Below are 25344 nucleotides of genomic sequence, written 5' to 3'. Positions count from 1 at the left end.
GTCTGAATTCAAACAGCATGCTTCAGTATGCCAATGGGTGTTGTACTGAGTGTGAATGTGGTCATATGCATCATACAACATACACACACAGACACAGTGTGCCAGTACTGACATGCATGGGTGCATTGCTGCACGGGTGTGTCATGGTCGACTGTGCCAGACGGCTATACAAGGCTAGGTCATGGGTATACCTTGGCATCAGGGCCACATGACAATGGTCTTCATTGTGGCTCAGGGGTGTAGTGTCTGGATCTGACCACACAGGTGGGTATTGTATTCAACATCCAGTCACCTGGGTGACTATTGCATGTGGCCAATGCTGTGCATTGTTTGCCATGTATGTGTTCCTTAGTCCATGACATGGATAGTGTCTAGGATGTCCATATCTCCTACATGCATGTACAGTGACATGTGGAACTATACCTGGGGTGTTTAGTCCATCTTGTGTACACAAATTGTTATCATCAGATGTGCCAGTCCTGGCCTCATGTGGCGGGAACTGTTAATGGACAGCAGGTTGACCCAGCACCTATATAGATAACATGATACCAGCATTCCCTGGTGTCAGTGACATTTGTCTCATACAGGGTGTGTTTTCAGGCACGGTATATCCTTTGTGGGTCACATTTGAAGGCACCACAGGTGTTGCAGGTGTCCAGTGGGGAACATGGGGAAGGTGGATTGTCGGCATGTATGTGCCTATTTGACTGATGGCTGGGGTGCCATGTCCACTGTAGCCCACTGCAATCACACCATGGTTACTATCAGTGGGCAATATGCAGGGTACTACCAACATAGCAGCTGTTGCCTAGGCAAGTGTGTGTGTGTATATAAGACATGGGTTGAGAATCTTATCTGGGTAATACTAGGGTCACTTACTTTGTTCACCTTGCCTTGATGTCAAATGTAAAGGTATGGATATGCACCCCAGCCTCTCGGCTATTGTTATCCTTGTATGGTGGACATTATGATATATACTAGGTCCACCATATAAGAAATTTGCAAAACCCACTCCCCATTGACTCCAATTGTTACACACTCACACCTGCCTCCACACAGGGTAGAAATTACAAATACAGACACACACAGACACACACACACACACACACACACACACACACACACACACACACACACACACACACACACACACACCTGTCATGTCTGGGATTAGAACTCCTACCTAACTAGTTTATTACACTACAGCACTACGCAGTTACAGGATGCACCATGGATATTACTCGAGCATGCCTTCTCCAAAGGTGTATTTCACAGTGAATGACTTCAGCAGAATTGCCAAAGTAGAGCATTTGAAGTGTAGTAAGTGTGTCTCACCTAAAATGCATTGTTCCCTACACAGACATAGAAACACACACAAAACATCCACACCTGTCATGTGTGAGAATAAAACACCTACGAGAGTTCTAGATCACACTACAGCATGAAGCATTTACAGGATGCACCAAAGGGATAACTGGAGTACTCCTTCCCCAAAGGTGTATTTCATAGTGAATGACATCAGCAGGATTGCTAAAGTAGGACATTTGAAGTGTAGTAAGTCCCTACACAGCCATAGAAACACACACAAAACATCCACAACTGCTGTTTGTGGGGATAGAACCCCTACCAGAGTTATATATCACACCATAGCATGAAGCAGTTCTAGGATGCACCACGGAGTGCTCCTTCCCCAAAGGTGTATTTCACAGTGAATGATATCAGCAGGATTGCCAAAGTAGAGCATTTGAAGTGTAGTGAGTGTGATTAGCCTAAAACGCATTGCTCCCTACACAGACATAGAAACACAAAAAAAACCATCCACAACTGCCATGTGTGGGGATAGAACCTCTCCAAGAGCTCTATATCACACTACAGCATGAAGCAATTACAGGACGCATCACGGGGATAACTAGAGTACTCCTTCCCCAAAGGTATATTTTACAGTGAATGACACCAGTATTGCCAAAGTAGGGCATTTGAAGTGTAGTGAGTGTGACTAGCCTAATAAGCATTGCTCTCTACACAGACTGAAACAGACACACACACAGTTGCCAAGTTTGGGATTAGAACTCCTACCTAACTATTTTATCACACTACAGCAGTACGCAGTTATAGGACACACCATGGAGATTACTGAGCTACAACCTTTCCAAAGGTGTATTTCAAGGTGGATGACATCAGCAGCCTTGCCAAAGTAGGGCATTTGAATTTTTGGGAGTGTGACTAGCCTAAAAAGCATTGCTTTCTACACAGACAGAGACAGACACACACACAGTTGCCAAGTCTGGAATTAGAACGTCTACCTAACTATTTTGTCATACTACAGCAGTATGCAGTTATAGGACATGTGGAGATTACTGGGCTGCAACCTTCAAAAAGGTGTATTTCAAGGTGGATGACATCAGCAGCCTTGCCAAAGTAGGGCATTTGAATTGTAGGGATTGTGACTAGCCTAAAAAGCATTGCTTTCTACACAGACAGAGACAGACAGACACACACACACACACACACACACACACACACACACACACACACACACACACACAGTTGCCAACTCTGGGATTAGAACTCCTACCTAACTATTTTATCATACTAGAGCAGTGCGCAGTTATAGGACATGCCATGGAGATTACTGGACTACAGTTTTCTCAAGGTGGATGACATCAGCAGCTTTGCCAAAGTAGACCATTTGAATTGTAGGGAGTTTGACTAGCCTAAAGAGCATTGCTCTCCACACAGACACACACATACACACGCGCACACACACACACACACACACACACACACACACACACACACACACACACACACAGAGTCGACAAGTCTGGGATTAGAACTCCTACCTAACTATTTTATCACACTACAGTAGTTCGCAGTTATATGACATGCCATGGAGATTACTGGGCTACAACCTTCTCAAAGGTGTATTTCAAGGTGGATGACATAAGCAGCCTTGCCAAAGTAGGGCATTTGAATTGTAGGGAGCATGACTAGCCTAAAAAGCATTGCTCTCTACACAGACAGAGACAGACACACACTTGATAAGTCTGGGATTAGAACTCTTACCTAACTATTTTATCACACTACAGTAGTACACAGTTATAGGACGCGCCATGGAAATTACTGGGCTACAGCCTTCCCAAAGGTGTATTTCAAGGTGGATGACTTCAGCAGCCTTACCAAAGTAGGACATTTGAATTGCAGGGAGTGTGACTAGCCTAAAAAGCATTGCTCTCTACACAGACAGACACACACACACGCACACACACAGTTGGCAAATCTGGGATTAGAACTCTTACTTATTTTATCACACCATAGCAGTATGCAGTTATAGGATGCGCCATGGAGGTTACTAGGCTACAACTTTCCCAAAGCTGTATTTCACAGTGGATGACCTCAGCAAGATTGTCATAGTAGGGCTATGGGGAGGCCAGTGTGTGAGCATGGGCCCTAACCCATTCATCTAGGTGTTGACACACCACATGCGGGCACATGCACGGCCATATTCCACAGGTACATTTATGCAGCTGCTAGATGACTACTTCCTTGTATAGTCATGTTGCACAGCTAGCACTTGCACCACATTGTCGGTACTGCTGACAGATACCATTGGCTACTATCTACAGTGAGTGACATCTGAACCTCATGAGGTTGTAGCCATTTGGCTGCATGCTGGGTGGGGCAGGCCTGGATGGCTCATTGTCACAGTCACACTCTCTCCACACATCTATGTACATCTACTTTTGGCTTATTATAGTGTTGTCCTTGGATATATGTCCGTATTCCTATCCACTGTGTGTGCAAAGCATGAGTGGTGCATACTGAGGAGTGTCTGCACTAGCATCTGCAAGTGCCAGATATGTCTGGTCCACTGTTGTTTTCATGCATGGTCTTCATGTGTATGAGCATGCCCAGTATGACCTTTCAATATGTTGTTGTCTAACATTGCCTTCATTTCTCTAAGTGTGTGAGTATGTCCAGTATGCCCATCTGTATTGCATGTGTGGATCGATTCCAGGTAGTTTGTACTTCATTGAAGACCTTTGTGTTGTACACCCACAGGTAGAAAACTGTTTCTGCAGGGTATCCGTCGATCATTTGGCAATATGGGGACAAAGTGTGCTGGGAATAGTGCGTACTGTAGGTGATTGTGTCTGTGCTACTTCAACTACATTGTACTGTCGTTAGCAGAGATATTCAGACATGTGTACTGTTATACACTGTGATGCTTTCTGTCCTCATGTACTGTCAGGTGGACATTCCTGCTCACAGTGATGTCTTGGAAGACAAGGGTGACTGCAGCTGTGTATTGTGGGCAGACACCTACATATTTATGGTAAATTATGCCATTGTGGAGGGGGTGCTGTAGACACTTGCTGCTGGGTCTGTGTATCCAGTTCAGAAACTTGATACAGTGCTAGCAAGGGATCCCATACATGTACATCCATCAACATAACAGTATAGCCTTATATTGCTATGGCAATACCTCACAGCTGTACAGATTTGCACAGGTTACCCAGAGGCATGGGCCATGAGTCAGGACATTACCCATATTATGGTGTACAGGCAGGTATGGGGGCACCCATACAGCCAGGTATAGTGTGTGCACACAGCTTTGTGCTGGACCTTGCACATTCCATGCTGCCCATGCTCCTACCCCCTCCCCTCAGTTATTCTCTCCTCTTCCTTACATTATGCATACATTCTCTGATACTTTCCTTATGGTTATCACCCCATCATGGCTGTGTGTTGATGTTGGTCAACAGTTCATGCAGTGGGACATGGGTGGACATATTACTGTGGTTTGTCCACATGGCCTTGCATATGGCATATGTGGAGTGTGTTGTGTTGTTAATTGGGTGTCCATGACATAACATGCATTGGCAGTACGTGTGAGACACAGGCCCTTGGCAGAGACCTGTGGGCCATTAGCTGTTGATGTGGGCCAGATGTGGTAGGCCATTGCATTCTGTCTGTCCTACAGTCTCAGACTGCCATGCAGTATATTCCCCTGTCGTGACAGGGTAGGTGTGCTAGGTGTTCATGCCACTACCTTCTATCAGCATTGATTGGTGGTGTGGATGCTGGCAGGGTGCTACCTACAGCTGGTGACACACCTGCATGGGACACCTGCACTGCATGCTGCATTCCTTCGCTATTGCCATATACAACTTGGATCATATTGTACCCATTCCTCACAGCAGGGCTACAACCAGAGAGGTACCTGTGGGTGGTGTTTGCATGAGCTGGGTGCATGTGTGCTATGGACACTACTTGCATCTGACACACAGATTTGCATTGGGCATTCTAGTTATGCTTGCATGTGTGGGTACATCAGCTGTTTCCCTATACATCAATCCTACCTCCTTTGTGATCTGCTAGTGTTTGGGCAGACAACACTGGTATCCCCTACTACAGGACCAGATAATGTGATGCATACCTGTTGTACTATTCCAAGGGTGTGTCCATTTCACAGTGACACAATATATACTGTATGTCTGGGGTACTTTCCCCTGTGTACTGCTTGTATATCTAGCCCAACAGCCATGTCATGTCAGTTTTACAGATAGTGACACATATTACCACCATACATTTGCAATGGCTTACTGCTAGCTTGTGTTATACTGGTGGGTATTGTGTTTGGCATTGCAGTTGTGAGGACTTGTCCCTGTCATCAGTGGTAATGGGCAATGGCCATCAGGTCTTACCTCAACATGCATACATACCAACCACTCTCACACAATATGAAACGCACACCAACCTAACACACACATACCTGCATATTGTGCAGATGCTACAACCTATCCTGCTACATTGGCTACCTCTGTGCATCTGTGCTCCACTGGTATTATACCTACACATACATGTTCCTACATTTCTACATAGGGTTGTGGGGGGCACACCTGACTGTTACTACATACAGACATAGGGTTGGGGGGGTGCACACAACTGTTTCTACATTCCTACACAGGATTGGGGGGGCACACCTGACTATTTCTACATTTCTACACAAGATTGGGGGGCACACCTGACTGTTTCTATTTCTACACAAGATTAGGGGGCATACCTGACTGTTTCTACATCTCTACACAGGATTGGGGTGCACACCTGACTGTTACTTCATATCTACACAGGAATGGGGGGGCACACCTGACTGTTATTACATTTCTGTGTAGGATGGGGGGCACACCTGACACTTGTACACATTTGCTATGACTGTACTGGTATGTCAGGCACTCCATTTCATTCTGTATTCTAACCTATCATGCTGACTAGTGGCATATCAGAGTACTACAGGTCTTAGTTTTGATTCACCTACATATTAGTTTCTGACTTCCTACCCTTCAGAACTAATATCCCACTGCCTGACTTGCCTGTGTTTGTCTGTGTAGGCCTTGGGGAGTTACCTATAGGCATAATTCAGAGGCCATAGCACAGCCTTTGTTTGTGTTTGTCTACACTTGTCCTGCTAGCTGTGACTGTTGTTGGGCATGTGAACCCCCCTGACTGGCATGTGTGAGTCACTTACCTTGTGGGTGTCCCAGTATTGAGGGAGGTACTGCAGGGCTACCTATGTCAGATGCACATAGTACACTCCCTACACATGGTTGAGCACAGGTAGTATCATGTTTGGCATCCCTTTTACTGTATGTGAGAGTTAGAGAGAGGTGTTATTCCCTGGGTCCCTCCTGTGTCAGGGTATGTACTATGCGTTGCCTCTTTGCTAAGGCCAGGGCATACTGGGCATGCCTCCTTCTACCTACTGGGGCAGGCTCAGGTTGTTCCTCCTCCGAGTCACTCTGTTACTGTGCAGGCCTCGGCAAAGGTGGGGAGCTGTGTGGCCCTGCCCCATGCTGTTCCTGCTGCAGCTGTTTCCACAGGATCATATTGTGTAGCATGGCACATACGATGACAATTTGTGTATATGTAGCTGGTAAGTACGGCAAGGCTCCACCGGATGTCTCCAAGCACCAGAACCATAACTTTAGCATCCCATACACATGCTCTATTATAATTCATGTCTGTGCGTATGCCTCATTATGAAGCTTTTGTTTGGGTGTGTGTGCATTTTTGATGGGTGTCATCAGCCATGGCTCCAGTGCATATCCAGCATCCCCCACTATTTAACCATGAGGGATGTCCCCATTGGGAAATCTCTGGTACAGCTGCTTCAGATGCCAGATGTGGGAATTGTGATAGCTTCCAGGGCAGCCAGCACATGCATTCATTATTATGCCCTTGGCATCACACACAACCGGGCAGTTGATGGAGGGGAAGCCCTTGCGGTTGACGTAGACCCTATCCCACTCACCAGGTGGTGCTTTGATGCATATATGCGTGCAGTCTATAGCACCAACTACCTCAGGGTATTCTGCTATTTGGTGGAACAGTTGCATATTGCTGGCCAATGCCTCATGGGTGTTGGAGAACTATACATGCTCACCGGCATGTGCTGACATGGCATCCAGGAACTGGTGAAGTAACCTGGATGTTGATGCCTGTGATATCCCCATCATATCCCCAGTTGTCCTTTGGAAGGTACCTGTAGCTAGTATTCTTAGGTCTACACATACCTTGGTATCCACTGGGATGGGTTCCCCTCCGTTAGTTCAGTGTGTCAAGCGTGGCAGGCACGGGGCTCCTCTCAACTGTACAGATTTTTGCAGAATGTCCAGGTTTTTGCCTCATATTTTTGTTCCATTTTTCATAAAATTGTGGTTTTCTGGAAAATTAGTGGCAAATTATTAAAGACTGAAGTTGGAAAATAATGAAAGACATTTGAGTTTCTTACGTCATACCCTTCATAAAATTCATGTGAATGCAAAACCTGTCATCCTATCAATTGTCTAAGATTGTAAGAGAAATATTTAAAAATTGTCCCTATTTTTGGGCCTTTGTCCCACTTTTATTTATGGCTTTGTCCAGATTTCTTGCTGTAAGAGGTTGAGAGGTATGGGCACAGCTCAACAATTTGCTGTTGGAGGTCCCTGTCCACCCTAATAGCACTTCACTATCCCCAGCTCATGTAGCCCCTGGTAGGTTACCCTGGGTCTGTATACTTTTCTCTGTCTCCTCACTGTGGTTTGGTTGACAGCATTCACAACCTCACCACCCTGAGCCTCTTCCACAAGTTGTTGTATGATAACTGTTGCAGCCCCTATCATTTTGTTGTTTTGTCTGTTAAAACATCCCCGCTTGTATACACCGGTGATGTAGAGTATGGGAAAACCAGAGTGGAAGGTGTTTGCATAGTTTATAGTAGGGTTCTGGACTGGGCTGGTCTGCTGCCTGTGTAATTGGCTGATTATGATTCATTTCACCTGCCAGCTATGCTAGTTCTCCTTGATTAACTTCCTACTACTGTTTTCCCATCCCATTGCCTTCCTGTTTAAGCCCAGGGACAGGCTGCGCAAACACAGTGCTCAAATGTGCACAGAGCTGCTATTTCCTGGTTTACCTTTTTTTTTTTCTTTCAAACCTGGTGTGCAGCACGCACACCCACTTAGGCAATGTAAAGAGTGCTAGGCAGACTCAGACACACCCCCTTGCCTAGCTGTGCTTAGCTAGAAGCAAACCTAAGCCACAGGGCTCCAATCCACTTACAGTATGCCTGACACACACCCCTTTGATGTCAGCTAACTTCTAGGCTTGCACCAAGCTCTTCCTGCTCTTACACTGTTGGGAGCTGACTAGTATGCTGGAGAAATCTGGGATTCACTATCATTCCCCTCATTTGTATAGGATTGTTTGCTAATGCATAGTTACATGTCTCACACTGAGCCTCCCCTCTTAGCAACCACTACTCACTGGCCATGTTGACTTCTGCCTGCTATTGACTTTAATGGCAGAATAGTGATTTTAGTTAGAATGCTTATTTTAGGTTTCTTTTCTTATTCCCCCAGATCCCATTTGCGCGCCACTGCCCAATGCTTAAACAGCCGAGATTGGCTAAAAAAAATAAAGTTGATTTTTTTTTTATTTTTTAAGCTGTTTTTAATGCCAATGGTCTTATAACTGGCCACCGGCATGCTTCCTGAATGATATGCACCCTTTATTTGGAGCTGTCATGGCTTCGTTTTGGAATTTGCAGAAATGTACTCGGTTACTAACTGAGTACATTACTGCATATTACAGTAGTCCTGCACGGCCGGTTTCCAGCTTCCTGGATCACAAATTCACCTCATTTGCATTGATTTCTCCTACAAATGTGGTATTTTGCATACAGGGGCTGAGTCCATGCAGGACTAGTGCAGGAGCACTCATGCACGCCCCTGCCCTTCCTGGATCGCATGGCAGACATATTGCCTGCTAGAGCTCCTGCACTAATCCAGCACGCCGTGCAAGGCTTGCAGAATCCAGGCGATTATGTATGTATATAGTTGTAATATTCTAAGTTTGCATATAAGGATCCTGGAATTCTGAACAGAAAGCAGCTGTATTATCACTTTTAGCAACTGTAAATGAAACCAATAATTTTAACAAGGTTTTCTTAAACAGTTTCCAGGCTTCAGATACCATATAACTGTACAGAGTATGATGAAAGGGAATCTTAGTTTTACTAAGGGCCAGAATCAGAAATACAAGACACTGACTGGCTGAAGGTGATCCAAAGTGTGAAACATGATCGGTTTGCAGTATTCTATTCATGAACAGCAGTGTTCTAAAAAGGTGAGACATGACTGGCTTACAATATTTATTTCAAAATGAAAAGGGTTCTAAAAAGGTGAGACATGACTGGCTTCTAGTAATCTATTCAAAAAGAATACTGCTGTTAAAGGGAAGGTAAATACAGATTTGCATGCTAACAGCAGTGACAATTACAACATGGAAGTCAAAGTATCAGCAACTAAATAAATGAGTGATGTTTGAACACTGTAACAACCTCATTTATAATTTTAACTATTATATTATATTTTAAATGCCACAGTCATCTTAGCACTGCTAATGTTACTAGTTTCACATCATGTAAAATGTTACCTCAGTACTGGGCTTTAAACTTCACAATGTGGTTTTCCTGTTGAGTTAAATATTTTGCAGTTATTCATGTTTCCACAACCTCTAATTTTCCATCTCACCACATCTTTTTATAGTGATGATGCAAAATAATTACATCATCTTAAGAGCAGGTATCAGGTTAAATCATGCTGGGGTGAAACTAGTGAGCTCTAATACAAAGCAGAAAATTAAGTGATTTCATAAAGATAATAAACATTTGAAAAGCTAAGTTGTTAAAAACATCTATTTTATATACTGTATATACAGATAAGCAAGTCCAGCAACTAGGCATAAAATAATACAAATTTACAGTTTCAGTTTGCAAATTAGTGAGCACAATATACTGCATCACACTATTGCAATGCTGTCTTACAAATCCAAGAAAGTCCACACAGTTTGCTCCTCTAAAATCACATGGCAAGTCACATTCAAATAGACTCTCCCTGGGATTCAATAAACTCAGTGCAGGAATAGTGCTATTCCTGCACAGAGTGGTTCATATCCGTGTAGCCACAGCAGAACACCTTGCGCTGTTAGGGCTAAATGGACACGACCTGTGAACGAGTTCAGGGGGCATGTTTAAGTAGTGCATGGACTACAAACACGCCCCTGCACTCATAAAGTGCCGTACGGCACTTTCAAAAGTATTTCAGTGTCAGTGGACACTGAAATGAAATTAAAATGATTATTTCAGTGTCTGCAGACACTAAAATAGCTAGGGGAGCAAAACACTATGCAGGGGATGCAGGTTCTGTTACACACCCCTGCATTGCAAAAGTGCCGTACGGCAGTTTGCAAGTGCTGTCAGTGTCAGTGGACACTGACAGCAAAGAAAATAGCTATGTCAGTATCCATGGACACGAAAACAGCCTGTAGATCTGTAAGGAAATGCAGGGGGTGTGTGGCAGGTTCTGTCATGCAGTGCCTGCATTGTTAAAGTTCTGTGTGGCTATAGCCGTTAACTGTACAGGTGTCGCAGAATGCCCAGATGCCAGCCTCACATATATTTCACCCTCTTGGAGCAATAAAGCAATACAAAGCCATAAATAATGGGGGACAAAGCCACAAAACTAGAGAAATGTCCTAAATAGGGCACTGACAAACTCAAAAGCTGATAGAATAACATGTCTGCAGTAACACGGACTTCCTGCAGGGTATGAAGACTGAAACAAAAATGTCTACCATCTGAAAGTGCGGTATGGCCATATCTGTCAACTCAACAGGTTTATGCAGAATTCCCAGATGCCTGCCTCACATACCTGTCAACCTCCTAGAGAAAGAAAGCTGTGGAAGTCCATAAATAATATAATATTTTTTCCATACTAAGGAATGTTTAAGTGTAGCTGAGCAGGTGTGCACATTATGGCCCTCTCCTTAGCATTGCTTAAACATCCCATAGGAGATAAATAAAAATATACAGCTTAAATTCCCAAACTGAGATAGTGTAGTGGTTAGAGTCCCAGCTTTACATACAGGTGTTCACAGTTCAAGTACCAAGACAGGCAAGTTATTCGTATATGGAAAAACAGTGTTAAAATTATTATTTTCAACTTAAATCATTTAATAACTGGGTTTTGTAACCAGGGTAGTGTAGATGGTGTAAAATGGAAGTGTGAGTGCATATAATATGTGAAACTACCTATGTATACACAAGTGCTCCATGCAGTATAGTCACACCACTTGCTAATGTAATGAAAGCACATAGAGGGATGTCATGTAAAGTAAATCATATACACTGAGTAAATGAAGTCATTATTCTGATATTTTCTAAAAATGAAAAGTGAGGAATGGTTAGCAATGCTTAGCTATTCGTACCATGTTTAAGCATCACTTAGACATAAATGCTAAGCAGCAGGTAGCTCAGTAAGCGGATTTATGCATGTTAAGCAGTGCTCAGCAATTGCCCTTTTAAGCACAGTTCAACTCAGCTTATTGGATTTGTGCACTGCTTAGCAGAGCTTAATATGTTCAAAATGATCCAATAATGGCAAAGGGTGGGAATATCACCTTATTTAAATGGTGCAGGTTGGAATACAGCCAGAATCTGTTATAGTTCATCTGTGCAGGTACTATGGCTGGTGAAGTTAAAGGACCATGCTTTAGGGCGCAGCGCTGGAGCATTCAGGAGTCCAGGGTCATGGCTGGATTCCTTGTAGAAAACCACAAGGAGAGCCTGCTGCAGGGCCAATGCTATGGCTCACAATACAAAGAGGAGGCCTGGGACCATCTTGCACATGATCTCACTAGTGCTACTGGCATCCCGCTGACTGGTGACCAGGTGCAGCATCACTATGCTGACCTAAAGCGGAGGAAGGGGGTACTCTTGGCCCAATGGATCCAAGATGCATGAGCACAGAATGAGCACATGATCTCAGTAGTGCTACTGGCATTCCTCTGACTGATGAGCAGGTAAGGCACCACTATGCTGACCAAAAGTGGAGGAAGAGGGTGCTCTTGGCCCAATGGATCCAAGATGCATGAGCACAGAATTCTCCAGTAGTGAGTAAGTATCACTATCAAATAGTTTTTAGCAAATACTAGCCTGAGAATGTGATAGACAGGTATGCATAATGTTTATTTTTCTCTCCTACAGCTGCAGCAGAGAGGGCTAGAAACACAGAAGCCCATATTGACAGACTGCTGAGGCTGAGCCGACAGGCTGATGAGTACAAATCTATTTTGCAGTATATTGTTCAAATACCTAAGAAGGAGCACATTGCTTACTGCTACTAGGTATACTGTTACTGTGTGAACTGAATAAATAAAAAAGTTTGATCGACTAATATTGATGTATAATAAAGATCCCTACAAAAAACTGTTGTGTTTATTCTGGTATGTTGTTGTAAACACAGGGAATGTATACAGGTTCTTCACAGCAAATATGGCTGTGACAGCATACATTAACTGAGGTTGTTCTGTAAACTAGCTGTTAAGAAAAACTGTAGATGGTAGAGCTGTAAAACAAGATAAAACTGAAATGTGAAGTATATACTGCACTAAGGTCTGAGCCCTGAATAGTATTGTGTAAAGTTCGAAGCTGTGTTCCATCCAGCATTGCCTTGTGTTAATCTTTGCTTTACAGATTGTAATACTCCAAAGTATTAATGCACAGTACAATAACTATCTGTCATGCATGCATCACAGGATTACAATCTCAGACTGTCTAAGCAAGAGACTATTAGGCAGAAACTAGTGAACCAAGAAGCAGCAGTTTCCCAGTAGCTCAGTGTGATGAGAAATAGCTTAGTTGTTAGTTTTGCACACCCAGACACAGTTTGAATCCAGGGAGTGGTACTAAGATGTGTGCATATCTACATACAAGGAATCAGGAAGAAATGTAAAGATAGTCAGGTAGTGTTAACAGATATTTTCTTCACAGGTTTTACAGGTAAGGAAATGTTGGTAGTAACTGTATGAAGGGTATACAAATAAACTGTGTACAGCTGTTCAACTGTCCCACCACATGCCTGCAAATAACAACAAGATAGGTACATACAACATGCACTCTTCCTGAGACATGTCTTTCAAGTGTCATGCTGCCACGGCTAGTGGTCACTTCTGTCAATAACCCTGGACACAGATAGGAAACCAGTTGAAGTATGCCAGTAGTACACTCACATAATAGCAGTTCATGGTACCCCTCCTTGCCAGATATGTAACTTTGAAACATACGAGTGCCCTCTAGTCATGTACCCAGAGTTGTCACAGTTTGACCCATACCATTCCAAGCTGACAGTTTAATAGGTATGCTTGTGCTACAGAAGCTATGGGCCATAGGCAGATGTTAAGTGAGGGCAGACCCATAGAGTATTGAGCAGTACTGTTGTGTAAAATAGAAGCATAAACAGTTATTAATGGAGTTTCTGTCTCTCCCCCCTCCTCTTATCTAGATAAGTACTATAATTCATATAATATGAGTATGTTCTTCTCCAAACCTAATTTTGGGGCTTGTGTTCTATTATTGTTCATATATTTGATTGGTTGCATGTTAACATACCTTGTTCAAATACCATTGTTGGTGGCCTGTTGCCATCAATGTTACAAGCATGCTGTTATGATGCATACTGTTGTTCCATTTATGCATGTGTTTGTTTTGCTATGCAACTGTTTCAAATCTGTTTTATAGGGTTAGTTGGAACACCCACGCATGCTGTTATAACTAATCTTGAAATGTGTTGTTCATGACTAATCAACATATATTTTTTAAACCCCAACACCATAGCACATTTGGGAAGGCAGTTCCCAGTGGATCCACCTGTCCCACCTCATCTGGCCGTGGAACCGGGTGGCAGCACATCTGGGACCCAACCCAGGAACACCCACATATGCTGTTATAACTAATCTTGAAATGTTTTGTTCATGACTAACCAATATACCTTGGAAAACCTCAACAGCATAGCATGTTTGGGAAGGCCGATCCCAGTGGATCCACCTGTCCTGCCCCATCTGGCCATGGCACAGGACCCCAGTACATCTGGGACCCACGCTGGAACTTTATCTTCTACAGGCACTGCACCACCTGGGTATAGGCATGAAGATGAGCCCATCATCCGTCATCAGTTCTGGGGTATGGTGTACAGTGTCAGCTGCTCTGAGCTGGGTGGTCAGCAGCACCAGATGGAGGGCTGCCTGGTGAACCTTGAGGAGCAGGCTGCCTCTCCTGTCCAGCCTCCAGTACAGCCACCATCAGGGCTGTGAAGGTGCAGTCATGACTGCCTGCAGGTGGGGATGTCAGTCCCTCCATATCCATATGGGGGCTCATGGATCTCTGATTCCCAAACACCCTCCTTGTCCAAGGTGTTTACCCCCCACATGTCATACACCACCCCTGTATGCTTTCTTGTCTGTCTTGTCTATCTCCCTATCCAACCTACCTCCCCAGTCGTACCTACAACCCTTCCCCAACATCCCACTCTCACCTTAACAAAGAAAAAAGGCATCTGTCCCCAAAAATTGTATCGCCCCATACATAGTTGTCCATTTTGCACAGGTGTCCACTGGACATATGTAATCTGGTCCAATTGGCTTGACAACAGATTTCTGTTGTCCTCACCCCTCTCTCTGGGGTTTGAGTATCCAAATTCACCTCCAAATTCTGTACAAATGCACAGCTGTTGCAGTCCAAGAAATAGATAGCTATGGACCTTCCCAACACCCATCCTGCACATCCCTAGCTACCTTTCATATTGTTTTTTTCCCTCTGTGTGCCCCTTTCTCACCACTTTCCCATAACTTCTTTTTCTTAATTTTTAAAGGAATTACTGTCGGTGTAAGTGGGAGTAAGCAGGAGTAAGCAAGTTTGGGCAATGCTAAGTGAAGCCAAAACAGAGTAAGCATCTGTATGGCTAACCATATCTTGGCATTTCTTAGCAATGAGCAAATCTACACAAACCTGGTTAAAGCCACTTAAAATTGTTTTAATCACTCTGTCTCCATCAGCCACTGTTCTGCCTAGCAGCAAAATGGCCAACACTCCCAAGTTTCAAACCCATGACCCCATACACTATTGTCAGAGCAATGTATCACTACACCATTTGAGCTGTAGGAATTTCTGATGCTTTTCCAAACATATCATTCAATAGAGTCATTCAACAGTAGGGGAAAAGCTCTGTGGAATCACTCAGGTTTTGTATATATATACATATACAGATACATATGTATGGAGATACATATATATGAAAATATATTAAAGCTATATATATATATATATATATATATATATATATATATATATATATATATATATGTGTACATAACATGTAGTGCAGTCATACCTTATAACCACACCTCTCAACCTCTTAGTGCAAGACATCTGGCAAAGGCTGTCAAATTGGGGGGGACAATGGGCCAAATGTAGGAATGTACTTTATATATTGCCATTAGAAATGTAGACAGTTGCAAGAGTAACAGGGTTTGTTTCAGCATAAATTTTCTGAAGGATATGAGGTCTGACAATGAAATGTATGTCATCATTTACTGACAGGAATCCTCAGATCATCACAGTGATTTACCAGTGAAATACGAATAATTGTGGAACAGATGAAAAATATGAGCAATAAACCTGGACATTCTGAAACAATCCAGCTAGTTGACAGGTTTGCTCAGAACCCCTTAGTGTATCAAATTTGGACCAAGCCTGAAAAAGTGGGGGAGAAAGCCATGAACATAGGGATATTTCTGAAATACTTGAGTAGATAAGCTGAGACAGTTGCTGCAGTAACACTGTCTGTTCTAACATAGACTGAAATAGCACAAGTCCAAGAATCAACTGCATCTCATTAGTTAGTGACTGAAATCCTCACATCATCCCACTGATTTGTCACAAACACACAACAGTTATGGGGATGATATGAGCCAGACAACCGGACATCTCACATTACCCCTACATTTACTGGCCTAATTCACAATGTAGTAGGAATCCTGAGGTGGTATGGGATATGTCTCAGTCTGCCTCTGCAAGCATATACAGCCAATAGACCACCAGAAACTGGGCCATCATGCACATTCTGATATAAAAGGAGCCTTGACACTTATCTACCCCCTCCCTACACAGCCCAACTAACATTTACAGACTACACTGCTACACAATCCTGAGAGTTTGTTAACAATTGCCAGACATACATAGACCTCTCAACTGTATGGATTCCCACAGAATATCCAGGCTTTGTCCTCATATATATGGCCTCTACCTCATAACATATCTGGCATTCTCCTACATCACTGAAATGATATCAGGAATGCAGGCACTAAATAATCATATACCATACCTGTCAACTTCCTACTGCATGACATCTGGACAAAGCCTGACATAATTTGGGGACAGAGGCCCAAAAACAGGTGCATAATTGAAATATTGCTGTTATAAACTGAGAAAGTTGCTGGTGTTACAGGGTTTGTTGTAACATATCTATTCTGAGGGATATAAAGTCTGAAACACAGATGGATGTTAGCATTTACTGACTGCAATCCCCAGAGTATGCTACTGATTTGCCAAGGGCAAAATCTGTCTGAGGAACAGACCAAACATAGGAGTCAAACCTGGCCATTCTGCAGCTAGCCCTACAGTTAAGAGTTATGTCAACCACATAACCCTGTCAAACTTAATACCACGCAAAAATTCCATGTCCACACAAACCCTGTTAAACTAGCATTAATCCAACTGTATAACAGCAATACTTATAGTCTGTCTATAGGTCTGGAACCTACTCCCTTATTTTGTTTGGCTGTCTCCACATTTTTTGTTGTAAGAGGTATTTCCAACTACCCTCTGTGATGCTGTTGTTTACACACCTCCATGATGTCCTCCTCACAGGCAAGAAAAAGGACCAACCCCATATGAAGTACTCAGTTATAGGTGTGTTGCCATGCCATTGGCTATAGGAATAACAACACAGCTGTTCTGCATGCAATTAGCAAGTGGTGGACACCAATTGGTGCACAGCCATCAGCTGCTCAAGAGCATTACCTACAAAAGGCAAGCCACTGTCTATGCAAAACAGATGTATACCCAACATCTCAGAAAGAGAGAGAGAGAGAGAGACAGATAGACAAACAAAAACAAACAAACAGAAATCGGAAGCAAACCAACTATACCTGAAAAAAAAGTATGTCAATCAAGTAAGCAGGTAATGGAATGCAGTAGGAGGTATGTAATAATGGGAAATAGGACTTTTAACAAATATGTCCCAACAAGACTTTTTCTACTGATATATGGTGATCAGTGCCTATGGCCATAGCACCTGGGTCTGTCTGGAGTGACATCAATCACAGCTCAGGCCTCTGAGTCACCCTAGGAAAGGATGGCTCACATGTGACTACTTCTGGAGTGTCTGTTGACCAATACTGACTGTATCACTGCTAAGCCAGCTAGTGGGGTGTCATAAATATCCATGTTACTTGTGAATGCAATTATGATACACATGTTTTTCTCACAAATTGAAGAGACCTATACAGGATATGTGCATAGTAAACTACTGTTGCAGGCATGTGTGTGTGTTGAACTGCATATGATATACTGAGCTCATACCCTTCAGCTGTCCAGTGTTATGCACACTGACCATATGTGTGCCTCATATTTGTAGTCATTTACTCATAGAGTTTTGTTATGTCTGGTGAATCATTGGCAAATCTGTGAAGACTGACATTAGAACATGATAGCATACAAATGAGTGTTGGACATCCTTCAGGGTATTTCTGTGGAAGCCTACTGTGCTATCAACTGACGTAAGTGTGTAACAGCATTATTAATAAAGTGTCACTAATGTTGGGCCATTGCCCCTCATTTATGTGTGGCATCCTCCAGATGTTCTGCCCTAACAGGTAGAGAGGTATGACTGAGCATCAAGAGTGTAAATACAGTGTGCCATACTGACATAGAACAGATATGTATATCAGGTATCACCTGTGCACATGTATGTATGAATGTATGAGTAGGTGTACCTGGAAGCCTCAAAATGACAAACATGAGATGCAAAATGTCAGGTAAATAAGCTGTACATGTTGTACACATGTGTAATCTTAGTTTGTGTTTATCCAACAGCCATAAATTTCTACAGCTACTGGTTGTTGCATTGCCCTGACACAGACATGGGTACTAGAATAAGCATGATCATCAGGTTGAAAATGGAGTTGTCCAATTGTGTCATGACCTTGTGTCCATGCCCACTACAAACAGCTGTATGAGCACCTACATAGCTGTATGGACTCAGCAATACCTGACTCTTAAAACCTGCCTCCACCAAGGTAGAGTAATCCCCTTTGCTGGACAGCAGCAATACACAAACTACATAATCAGTTGCTATATTGGCTGTACAGGGCCAAGTGGGAGCAGGCACCAACTTGGAAGCAAGTCAACCTGTGTCTGAACAAGCATATGATGTCACAGGTGAATTACTGCAAGGCTAACTATGAATACATATTGGAAACATCCACCGAGGCTAATCACAAGGCCATCTTCACACATGTCTTATATCTCAGAGGCAACAGCCCAACCTACTGAGTACTGGTGGTCAATCACACCACATACACACACAGCATAGCTATAGCCAACCCACTGCAGACAGGTTAAGGGAAAACATCACCCTCCCCATCCCACCATCAGTATAGGTGGATATGCAAGCCATCCACACCCCTCCCCTCATCATCAGGGACAGGTCCATAATGCCTAATCAAAGGCAACAGATGTAAGTTTCTGTGAGAGCTAATAACATCCCTGTCTGCATCCTACATAAACACAGACATACGACCCCAGCTCCATTACACACTGTATCCAAGCAAAGCCTGAGCACCATTGACATCCGATCTGCAAGGAAGAAAGGCACTGTCATCCCTCTACACAAAGGTGAATAACGAATGGTGGACTATGCAGTTTACTGTCCCTCATTGGGGGAACATGACACATCAGTACCAGGAGTGCAATGCAATCTCATACTGTGCTGATAGGTGACAGGGGTATGGCGTGGTCGTAAGTGGTGGCTAATGATAGTCAATGTTCTGTAAATAACTTTGACCAATGTATGAGGTCCCATGATGTGTTTCCCTGTTTATGTCTTCCAGGTGATATGCAGCAGCCAAGACAGCCAGCATATACTGCAGCTGAAAATGCAGCCATCACAGATACCATCATCCAGCACCATGGGATGATGTTTGGCTATAGCCAACACAATCTGCTGGAACAGACCGCCCAGTGGAATGACCTTGTCCACAGAGTGAACAACTTGGGCCACCATGGAAGCACTTATGATCAGGTCAGGCATCAGGTGACTGACCAGATACGCTATGCCCAGAAAAGGGCTGCTGCCATGGCCAGGGATAGTACTGCTACAGGTGGGGGTCCTGCCACACAGGCCCCACTTACACCAACCTTGAGGGGGCCACAACTCACCAGTAAAGCCAACAAACACAAATCGTGGAGGTGGGCTGTCACCCAGGCAACAGGCGAGGAGCATCCAGGTAAGGCCACAGTGCACATCAATTGAATACTTTAGCCGTCATACTGGCTTCTGTAGAGTATGTAGATGCATATGTAAGGTCAAACTGCATTTGTGGGTGGGGTTTTGTAATGCACACAAGTGCACATCTAGGGTGAAGGACAGCAAATTGTGTAGTATCATAGGTTGTACTGTGCATGTGCAGAAAAGTCGCATTCATCTTGTACCAATGCTACATGTGAGTTTGCTGACAATACCTTTCCCCTACAACTACATAGGTACCTCTGGTCTGGCTGAAGGACAGCACCTTGAAGCTGGTGAGTATGGGATTGTCCTCTTGTGGCTCACCAGTACCCCTGTCATGTTAACGTCATGCATTTTACTATGCACACAACTGTTACAATTAGCCATATTGCAATATATATGCCTGTTCACTTGTGGTGGGGTTAACTGCACTGCATCACAGCGGTCATCACAGGGGCCTATTTGCAGGAGATGTAGCATATCTGTAGCATACCTCACAACCTGTTATTGCAAGACATCTGTAGAAAGACTGACAAAATTGGGGGGGGGTGGGGGCAAAGGCCCAAAACTAGGGACATATTTTAATAATTACTTTTACAACACATACAAAAGGTGTACACACCCCTGTTAAAATGACAGGTATTTGTGATATAGAAAAATGAGACTACAATAAAACATTTCCAAACTCTTCCTACCTTTAATATGACCTATAACCCATAGAATTCAATTGGCAAACGAACAAATCTGTTAGGGGAACAATCAGGAAAAAAACAAAACATACAATAAGCTAGATGCATAAGTGTGCACACGCTGAAGCTAATACTGGGTTGAAGCAACTTTTCGTATAATTACAGCATTACGTCTTCTTGGGTACACACCTGCCATCAATTACAGAGGCTCTGATTAACACCAAATAATAGTCAGCTGTCCCAGTCAGCTGTCCTACTAGGATTTTCCTGACATTTACTCAGTTGCCTGCTACAGCAACAGCCAAGGTTCGCATAGACCTTACAAAGCATCAAAGGGATCCTATTGTTGAATGATATCAGCCTGTAGAAGGGTACAAAAACATTTCCACAGGATTCCATATACAGTGGAACACAGTGAAGACAGTCATCAAAAGATGGTGAAAATATGGGGCAACAGTGACATTGCAAAGAAGTGGACATCCCTCCAAATGTGATGAAAAGACAAGACCAAAACTGGTCAGGGAGGCTGCCAGGTGACCTACAGCAACAATAAAGGATTTGCAGGAATCTCTGGCAAGTACTGGTTGTGTACTACATGTAACAGCAATCTCCCGTATCCTCCACATGTCTGGCCTATGGGGTAAGGTTGGAAGATGGAATCCTGTTCTTCACAGAACATTCAGGTCTGGCTAAATCAAATGAACAATACATCAGGTCTCCCAAAAGCATGTGGTAAAATGTGTTATGGTGCAATGAGACCAAGGTTGCACTTTCTGGCCACTATTCAAAATGGTTTGTTTGGCACAATAACAACAATGTGCATCACCAAAAGAACACCACCCCCATGGTGAAGCATGGTGATGACAGTGTCCTGCTTTGGGGTTGCTGTACATAAGCTGGAAGTGGGCCTTTAGCCAAGGTGGAGGGGATTTTGAACAGTTCCAAATACCAATACCTTTTGGCCCAAAATCTTCAGGTGTCTGCTAGAAATCTGTAGATGAAGGGGAATTTCACTTTTCCACATGACAATGGCCCAAACCATACATCCAAATAAAAAAAAAAGAATGGCTTAACCAGAAGACAGAGTGGCTTCACCAGAAGACAATCATCATTTTGGAATGGGCCAGCCACACCTACATCCAATAGAAAATCTGTGGGGTGCCATGTCGAGGGCTGTGCACAAAAGATGCCCTCGCAATCTGACAGAGTTGGAGGCCTTCGGCAAGGGAGAGTGTGCAAATATCACTAAGTCAAGATGTGCCATGCTGACAGACACCTTCACAAGAGGACTGATTGCTGTACTTAAATTAAAACATGCTTTAAAAGTATTAGTTTAAAGGTGTGCACACTCATGTAACCAGCCAATTATATGCATTGAACTTTCTATATGTTATCCCTAACCAATGTGTTTGCTCTTCAGTTGGATTGCACAGGTTATAGGTCACATTAAAGGTGGGAAAAGTTATAACATGATTTCTGTGGTCTCATTTTATATATCAGAAAAACCTGGCATTTTCACAGGGGTGTGTACACTTATTATATCCACTGTAAGCTTAGAAGGTTGTTAGAGTAACCGGTTTTGTTTAACATACATTTACTGCAAGTTTTGAAGTGTGAAACTCAGATTACATCATTAATTAGTGACGCTAATCTTCAGATCAGCCCAGTAATGTGTCAGACAACCACTGGATTTATGAGAAACAGACCAGAAATATGAGCCACACATCTAGCCATTCAGCAAAACTCTACAGTTGAGAGGTATGTTCTGTAGGGGTTGCCACTGTACTATACAGGTGAACAGCAATAATGCGTACATGGCTGCTGTGTGTGCTAGGTAAAGGCCCATCACTTACTAATACTACTCACATATCCCAGAGGTGTATACTAGTAGTAACATTGAGTGGCAGTGACTATACTTCATGATGTTCAGGGCCTGTGCAGATTGTTTATGTTGTGGTCCTACTGTGTCATGAATGTAGTATTGAAAAATAATGTATTTTTATTTAATGACTCTTTGTTCCTTCAGCTTACTGGGGTAGCCATGGGTACCTCGATAGCTAATACTTATGCTAACTTGGTTGTCTATCAATGGGAGAAGAATTACATCTATAATGATAGAAATCATCTTGTTAACAAAATATGCTTTTACCAACGTTTCGTGGATGATTGTTTTATGATATGGGTGGCACACTGGATGAATTAAATGACTTTTTGAATTATTTGAATTCAACTACAAATTTTTAAAATTTAAAATGGAAACATCTGATAATACTATAGTCTTTTTAGATGTTAGATTGCAGATGAATGAAGGCTTTATACATACTAGTATGCATAGGAAAGACGTTTACTCTGGCAGATATACCCATTATGGTAGTATGCATGCACCGCACACATTTAAAGGCATAGTTAAGTCTCAATTTAGTAGAATACGCAGTATAAATACTGATGACACTGTATTCTCCTTGCAATTGGATGAGATGACAGATGATTTTATATCTAGTGGATATGATGAACATTTATTATCCAGTTTAAAACATAAGGTAGTGGTAGATAGAAAGACCTCTTTGAAACCAACTTTTTCAGAAGGTATGGTTACTTTGAGAAATACTGATAGTATAAGGAATAACCAAAAGGTAGCTATTAGGTATGTTACTTCTTTCAATGTAAGGACAAGCTCTATTAAACAGATTATATTTAAGAATTGGGCCATTCTTATGGCCTCGGATGAACTGAAGGCTATTTTAGGTGATAAACCATGCTTTGCGTATAGAAACATGAAGACCCTAAAGAACTTGTTATGTTATAAGGATTTTTGTAGATCCATGCACATACCCATCTCAGTGAATTATGGTACTCACAAGTGTTTTAATTGTGTATGTTGTGTGGATATTTATAATAATGATAGTGACGTTTTTGTACATCCTACCAATGGTAGAACTTTTAGGTTTAAAGTATCTGCTACCTGTAATACGTCTTTTGTTGTTTATTTGGCTACATGTGTCTCATGTCCTTCATTTTATGTAGGTAAGACTACCCGTAAACTAAAGGAACGCATCACTGAACATAAATCGGAGATCAGGAGAGGTTATGATAAGAATCTTTGTTTAAGCATTCATCTAGTTTTGGTAAAGAGCATAAATTTAGGTTTAGGGTGATTGACATTGTATATCCTACATTAAGAGGTGGTGATATTAATAACCACCTAGAGACTAAGGAGTATGAGTGGATTTTGAGATTTGCTGCAGATTCACCCCCAGGTTTGAATAGCATGGTTAGCCTTAAACCGATATTAGCTAAATTATATAACACTAGACTGTGACAAAAATGTATATGAATATTGAATGAATGTTTTATATTCCTTATTTTTATGTTTTTAGAATATGTTTTATAATATGTTATATAACATGAATTACATTGTATACCTTGTAATTTACTTTGTATTTGTGTTGTCACATGATTTCATTGGGCTGTTGGTCATGTGACTGTTGACCTGTATTTAAACTGTGAATTTTTTATGTGTATGTATTAGTATTAAAGAATGGTTCTACCCGAAAGCTTTGCTTTGTTTTATAAAGTGGTTTTCTCTACCAAGTGTCTTTGTTGTGTCATGAATGTCACCAGTTGGCTATTGTGAGGTCTGTGTAATACCTTTGTGCCACCTCACCTGTATTTGTCTGTGAGTATGTCCATGTGTGCATCCATGTGTGTGTGTGTGTGTGTGTGTGTGTGTGTGTGTGTGTGTGTGTGTGTGTGTGTACCAGCAAACCTTATAGTGCAGGTATTAATTTACATATGCTGTCTTCCCCTCACAGGTGGACATAATGATCATGGTCCCTCCTGCTCAAAATCTGATGTCAGTGTCCCTGCAGACTCTGACAATGATGGTGGTCATAGTGAGGCACAGGTGGGGTTGTCAGGGGCTGAATCTGTGCCATCAGTAGGCATCCCACAGTCATCCACAATGTCCCTGCACACAGTCACAATGCCCACACATACCCCGTTCCCAGCAGCCACAGATGATGGACAATTTGCAGGTGGTGGCATGGGACAGGCTAGTGTGGTGACTATGGCAAGTGTGAGTGTAGACACTAGCCATAGCCAGAGTGCAGGTGAGGTCCCACACAGTTGGATAAACAGGGGTGCTCTGTTGGAGGACTGCTGTTCGTCATGGTGCTGTTGCAAGTTTCGGGCTGTCATGGATGCACAGGCACATAGTGAACACAACACTAGACAAATACTCAGGGGCTTGGATGCAACTCTTCCTGGCTTACGTGGTGACATACATGACCTTGTTGAGGCCACATGTCAAAATACTGAGGTCATGAATAGATGGTGTGGTGAGACCTTGGCAATCCTCGACCATGGCATGTCTGTGTTAGAGCATGTGGGGCTAGATGGGCATCTGCCATGTGGATATTGGCTGAGAGTCTACGGGGCCGTGGACCTTCACACTCTCATAGTGGCAGTACCACCAGCACTAGTGAAGGGAGGTTGCTGTCCACACCACAACAAAGCAGGCCATGGGCACATGGTACGGGCCAGTCCTGTCAGGGACATGGATTCAGCAAACAGCAGTCACCATTGAGAAGCCGTATTTAATCTGGCCTTGAGCCTGCTGGTGCCAGTGAGACCCCTGGCAGGACCACTTCCCATGTCCATGGCCAGAGATGGTGAACTGTATGCCCTGCCATGTATGGTCCACAGTT

Source organism: Protopterus annectens, chromosome 1.part0, assembly GCF_019279795.1.
Source record: "Protopterus annectens isolate FY-2018-M chromosome 1.part0, PAN1.0, whole genome shotgun sequence".
Lineage (NCBI taxonomy): Eukaryota > Metazoa > Chordata > Ceratodontiformes > Protopteridae > Protopterus > Protopterus annectens.
This window is presented reverse-complemented; position numbering follows the sequence as displayed.